At 41.2% G+C, this 6,948-nt stretch overlaps 1 long non-coding RNA gene across 1 annotated transcript; it reads right to left on the reverse strand.

Annotated features, from left to right (window-relative positions):
* Nucleotides 1-3,023: 3,023 nt before the first annotated feature.
* Nucleotides 3,024-5,005, reverse strand: LOC143103825 (uncharacterized). Its single transcript, XR_012982948.1, has 2 exons — nt 4,334-5,005; nt 3,024-3,923 (listed from the first exon to the last, which is right to left on the reverse strand). It is a non-coding gene; the product is annotated as an uncharacterized LOC143103825 (long non-coding RNA).
* Nucleotides 5,006-6,948: the final 1,943 nt, after the last annotated feature.

The following is a 6,948-nucleotide window of genomic DNA, read 5'->3' on the forward strand; positions in this document are numbered from 1 at the left end:
TCAGTCCTCTCTTAGTCGCTGTTCCCTATTCCCTTGGTTCATACTTCAAAATGTGGTTCACATCATTAAAAGAGGAAGAAATTCAGGGGCCGTATTCACAAAGAATTTTAAGGCTAAAAGTAGCTCCTAACTGGCGAATTTAGGAGCAACTCCAAAAAATAATGGGCGTGTCACTCCTAACTTTAGGACTCCTAATTTTTTTCACTAAAAGTAATTCACGAAGCATTTTAGACCTAAAAGTAACACCTAAGTCTGGGACAGCTTAAAAGAAGTCTAGAGGACTCCTAAGTCACTAAGACCTATTCATAAACAGCTTTTTGTGGCATTTCACGTTGCGATGTTTTGAAATGCGTATAGCCTATTAGGCGGGTCAATATAGGGTTCAACATCAAAAAAATTGATACAAAAGGTTTTTTTATGGATTCTGGTACTGTTGGACATGCTAAATAATATACTAAAAATCTAGTAAAATCTGACCTTGGGAAAGGGGTCATTTTCAAAATGGCCACCAAAATGGCTGTCAACAGGTTAGAATGGCTATATCTCAATTACTATTCAGCCTACAGGGGTGAAATTTACGGAGCCCTCCGGGTGACATGGGGGAAAAAAACATGGGTTAGAAAAAAAAAAAAAAAAGTAGTGGGGAAAAAAAACATGAAGAAGAAAAAAAAAACGATGCACTTTTGCGGGATCTCATTGCGGGATCTCGCAAAGTTTTGCGAGATCTCGCAAAACTTTTTTTCTACTTTTGGAACTTGCTGGGCTTCCTACTTGACCCCAATAGGCCCACAAACCACTACCGCCAGATGGCAATCGTATCATGATACTCTGATTGCTCTATCACTGTTGCGTGTTGTGGGTTTTCTGGACACATTACATAGGCCTATGACACGGGAGGGAGAGGGAGACACCTGCCTGCAGACACGCACACACAGCAGGCTACAATAAATTGCCTAACAGACAGCAGCCTAATTTCGAGGTATCACCAGGGTGCGATTTGTAGGGGGGGATGGTGAGGATTTCCCCAACTCTGGTTTTCCTATCCCTACCTCTGCTAAATTATTTTTATCTCCGGTGGGGACAAGGATTAAACCCCTTGATAGCGATGAATGCAACTTAACTGCTAGCCTACTTAAACTCTTGAAATCTAGCGATCTTCAGTGTCAATACATCAGAGTAGGCTATTCAGTAGCCTTCTGGCAGACGGCGCATATTTCTGAACGTCATCGAACACAAAATCTGTACAGCAAAAACAAATGTTGGTGGGTATTTAAACTATCTAGCGGGTGTTTTATAGCCTGACGTAGTCATACTCAATTCTAGTCAGAATTTGAGTCTGATACTGCTCCATAGAGCTGTGATTATGGGGCGTGTTTCAAACGAACCAGGAAAAAAAATGCCTCTGCACTCAATTGGATAGACCTACAACCAATCAGAGCAACGGAGTGTGTGACGTATGTTAAGCGACGCATAGTTGATGTCAACAGAACTCAACTGCACGCTAGAAGAAGAAAATGTGAGCGATTTTCGCAGGTGTTGTAAAAATAATGTAAGGATACACGGAGTTCTTCAACACACGAACCTCATTTTTGAGAGAAAGTAAAGGTGAATGCATATACGATCAAGTTATCCGTTTAGGATTACAACTCCACAACACTGCAAACAAATCGCATCGCATTTGTCGGTCCTGTCAGAACTTTATAACACGGTTGGAACGCGACATGCCCGTGTTTAAAAAATGGACAGAAGACGAAGGAGACCAGCCTGAAGAACCGTGTTCATCTGAGGCATCAGAGACGCCCCGGACTCTGAAGAAGTTCTGCCCCAATCCGTCAACTCCAACCGGTACAAAAACGCGAAGAAGCATTACAGAGGTAAGCTTGTTAATACATTTCTACTTCTTATGATATGACTATGAGAATAACCTCGATTGCCACGTTTCACATGAGTTAATAGTGAGTCGTGATTATTGTCCAATGTGATAAACACTGTGCATTCCCACACTCCTCATTTCCGTGAAATCTATCTATGATTAAATCATCTAGTCATATTTTGACATGCCTAGTATTCTGGAAGCCAGCCCGAATTTCAGTGTAGTGTGAGCAAATGTTACCAGGATAAACTTGTACCTGATGTGTAAGTTGGCCTCTGTCACTTTGTCAATATGTAGAAACTTCATTTTGTAATGGACTAGCATGTTATCCAACCCCCACTTCTGTGCTCTGCACCTCTGTGGGGGGTGGGCAGTGTTTCTCTGACCTGCTCAGCAATTGCATCTGGTGTCACCATATTTAACAGTCTGTATTTTCCAATGTATTGTCAATGCACGTTATACTTATTAGGCTATACTGTAATTCTTCACACTGATGTGTTCACTTATATTTCAGGTTGTCACCCATTTTCCATCCACTTGACCTCCACCTGGAACACCTAAACAATTTTCTCAAATCATTTATGAGAGGATTGGGACCAAACATGTCAGAAATGTCAGCAGCCAGAATCAGTAGGTCCATTGGCATCGTCAAAGAGCTAATGGACAAAACGGACACAGAGCTGGAGCTGACAAGGCCGGCTGGCATTCATCATGTGGCCCGAGAACAGGACGTTTTAACACTGGTAAACGTTTTCAGGGAGACACAACTTTCCCAACAAAAATCACCCAGGCAGGCAGTCTCATGCATTCCCGAATTTCAAGAGAAACTTATTGGCAACGCTGAATTACCAGGAGAAAATAATGGACTGGCAAAATGTGCCTATTTAAATAATTAAGTAAATGTGAAATGTAAATGGTGATGGTAATTTGTAAATATTGTTTTCGTAAATGACAATGTAAATAATTGTTTTCATATAATAGTTTAGTAGTATCCACATTCTTGAAAACATTTTTGTGTTTTCTTATTGGTTGTATGTTCAAAGTTCAGCGTATATCTTCAAACATTACCTATTATGTGTAGATATTAAAAATCTTTATTGAAATGTCTTATTGTTTGTCTTTAAATGCAGAAACATCACCAACCAGTAGAGAAGTATAAACCATTTTAATTTTATTCAAAAATATTAATGTAACAGAGGTAAAAAAAAAGGCATTTGCACAACAACAGGACCCTGAAGCTACAAATTTGAGCCTGAATTTGAAGCTAGCCTGAGATCTTCAACATTGACAAGCCTGATTCCAAGTTACTTGGGGATGATTGTATCTTATCATCCTCATCCTCGTCATCAAAGTAACCAGTGTAATCCATGTCAACCTGAACACGGTCATCCTGAACAACACAGTCATCAAACAAATTAGTTTGACTCTGTTCGATGTCATCAAAAACCTCATGCATAATTCATAGTATCTCTTTTGCATGTTCCAGCTTGTATGTAGGGAGATTATGGATAATGAAGTCCAGGTCAAATATCTGTGTGCACTGTTCTAAAACTGATCAATGAGTTCATCTCCAAAACCAGTGCAGGCTGTGTCGACTGTGTAAAGTGGTATGTTTTTATGGTCCTGAAGTAAACTACTCCTGTAAGTTTGTAACAGTTCCCTGATCAAAAGTGTGCCCTTAGGTGTGACTATTCTGTGTTTGTGGTGTGATGAAACCTCCCCTTGAAAGTGTTCATATTTGGGGATTAGCTCCCCACAACCTTCAGGTTCACAAGAACAAACAGAATGGCAGTGAGTGCAGCACAGATGTCCTAGATCAACAGATGTGGTGTGTTCCTCAAAATGGCAGTACAAAGCTTTCCGCAGACAACTAGTGACTCCATTAAAGTACCGTCTTAACTGCTGGGTCAAGCTTTGTACTAACATCCCTCACAATCCAGTGTAGGCACTCCAGTGTATGGCCAGGTACTTTAATCAGACCCACGCTGTTTCATAACCCTGGCTCTGGATTCCCGATCAGCAGAAGCGATCAATGTCAGCACAGGTGTACCTGGAATATATAGCAGTACAAAAAGCAACCAATAAGTAAGAGTAAAAATAAGAAATTATGAGTAGTATCATTTAGTACTTTTTAATGACTGTACTGACATCTAAAAAGAATACATCACTTATAAGGGGTACAGTGACTAGCCTACCAATATGGGTATGGTGCTTGAGTACATAAAGCAACACCCAAATGCCCTTCTGCCCTTTTGCAGCCTGACCACTGATAGAAATAAAACAGTAACCTACATTAGAATGTTTTAACAGCTAGTTCGCTACAATCACACTAACGTTATGATTGTACCAAGTCTGAGTTAGCGAACGTACAACGATACCTAGGCTACTATGTTTACAACATGGGATTCATATCACGACATTGGGAGTTATTTACTAAGTCAGACAGTTAGACTCTCTTACCATTTGTAAGTTAGATGAACTTCGTCCATGACGATACCCATTACGTTGGCTTGAAAAACATCGGAGCCTAGCATGTCCCTCCACTTGTTGTTCAGCAGCCAGGATTCCGGGCTTCAAAAAAGGATCTGGCAACGACCGCTGGCTATATCCACCTCGTCGTGCACGCCGAGTTGCATCGCCATGATGCCCATTTCAGTTGCTTCGGCAAAAAACATCTTTCTTATCAACAAATGCCTTGATCCCGTTACTCTGTTCCTCTTTTAAAATTAATTCGCTGTCGATATCTTCTAGAACAGACCTGATAGCAGAATCTACACATCTCAATTCTCCAGCGGCAGCCATCGTTGTTGTAAACGAATTCAACCCAAGCGCTCTTTGGTGACGTGGTGGATTACGTTACTGTTGAGCATCTGTCCATCATCGTATAAAGCCCGCCCTGACCATTTGATTGGCCCGCCAGTATTTGGGCGAGCATACTCGCGCCACTATTGATCAATGCCAGACCGAACTTCCCGACCTCAAACGTTGTGGGCGGGACTAAGTTCGGAATGGCACCCAGGCTAGGTGTTTTAACAGCTGCAAGAAATAGAAGCTTATGGCCAGAGCCCGTCTACGGAGAGCCTTGCCACTCCGTATTAAGTCCCATTGTACCGAATTTTGGTTGCAGTTCCACCAGAGTTCCACTGGGGGCGATCGCCATGAGTGCAGAATGAATGGGAGTCAATGGAGCTAGACGGCTAAATTTGCCTCTTTCACCTGATTGTCGTTGACAAATCTCAGATTTGATTGTAGTTTGTATAACTTCAACATGGGTTATAGGTCAAAAGTTGAATGAACGAGTACTTATGTCCTTTTGATTTCTTACAGGTTGGGTCGTTGTTGCCCATAACACGCTAGCATTGTGCTAATGAATGACGTCATTGACACGTTTGAAAGGCTTTTTAGAACAATTAAGTGACGTTAAAAAATATAATACTCAACCAAGTGTATTTTCTTTGCCTCCCCTTTCGAAAACAATATTCAAATTACTTGGAAAAAAATTATATCCCGAGAAAAGTGGATTTTGAGGGGTACAGCTCCATAGACCTCCATGCATTCTGCACTCGTGGACGAGCGCCCTCATGTGGAACCACAGAAGGAACTGCAACCAGTTCAGAACAGTTTAGAAACCGGAAGTTTTCCGAGAGTGGCAGTTCTCCCCTTATTAGACATTCTCTGTTATGGCCCATATGTTCTGGTTCGTAAATTATTTTCATAAAACTTCAAGTTGCCCTATAACTTCTCTCCAAACTCTTCACTGCACTGTAGCCAATTAACTGACAGTATGATAAGCTATTTATTTTCTGTAGGCTTCAATAAACACATTTATTTTTTCAACTTTTACAATATTACGCACTTGGCTACTGAACGCAAATCTGCAGGAGAGAGAATGCACGCAGCCTACGCAGCGTGTAGCGCAATGTGTAGGCTATTTGTATACCAACTAACACTGTTAGCCAATTCACCAACTCAAGACTTCAGTGTCATCATATACAACATTTTACATAACAAATACAGAAAGGATGGAGGCAGCAAAGGTAGAGGAGTCATTTCAGATGGGTCAAGAACAAGGTGAATTTGTATGTTTCTCAAAACGTAGTCCAACCCTGCATTAGAGGAGCTGAGCACACTCGCTGTTTAAAGTCATACACAACTAAAACTAAGCTAAAGGTAAATGTTACAAAGTTGGCAAAATTAATATAGGCTATTATTAGCTATGAAATTATTCGTTCGTTCATTTTTTTTTTTGTTTGGGGGGGGGGGGGTTACAAACATATTCAAAATCCCCCCCCCCCCCCTCTGTTTTTTACACAAATCGCACCCTGGGTATCACTAATACCTATTAAATAAATGTAAAGGACACAGAACTGTAAGCTCAAATTCAAAAACGTTTGAAGTCTACCCAAACATATGCAAAGGGAATAGCCTATATATAAATTGTGTTGCATATAGCCAGCTTAATTAATGTCAATTTAAAGATTATGATTAGCAGTTTCTATCCATTTTTCCATTGATAGTTACAGGAAGCCACGTTTTGTTTAAACTATTGTTGCTTCTAACCCACGTTACCTCCAGTTTCACTTGCTGCAGGGACGCACACATTGCATGATCGATCATAAGCGTTCTATCTCCGATGTAGAACTCAAATGTGTCTTGACGCCGCCGTTTGTAAGATCAGATCAGAGCCATATAGATTAGGGTTTCTCAACGGGGGCGGTACCGCCCCCTAGGGGGCGTTCATACAACCTAGGGGGGCGCTGGGAACGTGAGAGTTTTTTTTTTTTTTTTTTACATTTTAAACTTCCATGGTTTTCACATATTTTTGGTGCAAAAATAGGCTACCTGAAATAAATAGACTATTTTCATTCATGGGTTTCTAACCCCTCTACCGTCCCAGCTACATTTTACTGTTTATCTATGCTCAGTGGTCATACAGTGCAGTTCGGGCCTGCACACGCCCGGACTCACGTCCCCAGCCCTGCTCGCTGCTCTGGGGGTCGTTTCTAGAAAGCATCGTTTGCTAACTTGCGTCGCAACCTTGGTAGTACGCTCCATCGTTCTTGGATTTGGTGTTT

Source organism: Alosa pseudoharengus, unplaced genomic scaffold (assembly GCF_046254945.1).
Source record: "Alosa pseudoharengus isolate Yale_2024_CS ecotype anadromous, Long Island Sound unplaced genomic scaffold, YU_APseudo_1.1 YU_APseudo_1.1_scf_5, whole genome shotgun sequence".
NCBI lineage: Eukaryota > Metazoa > Chordata > Actinopteri > Clupeiformes > Clupeidae > Alosa > Alosa pseudoharengus.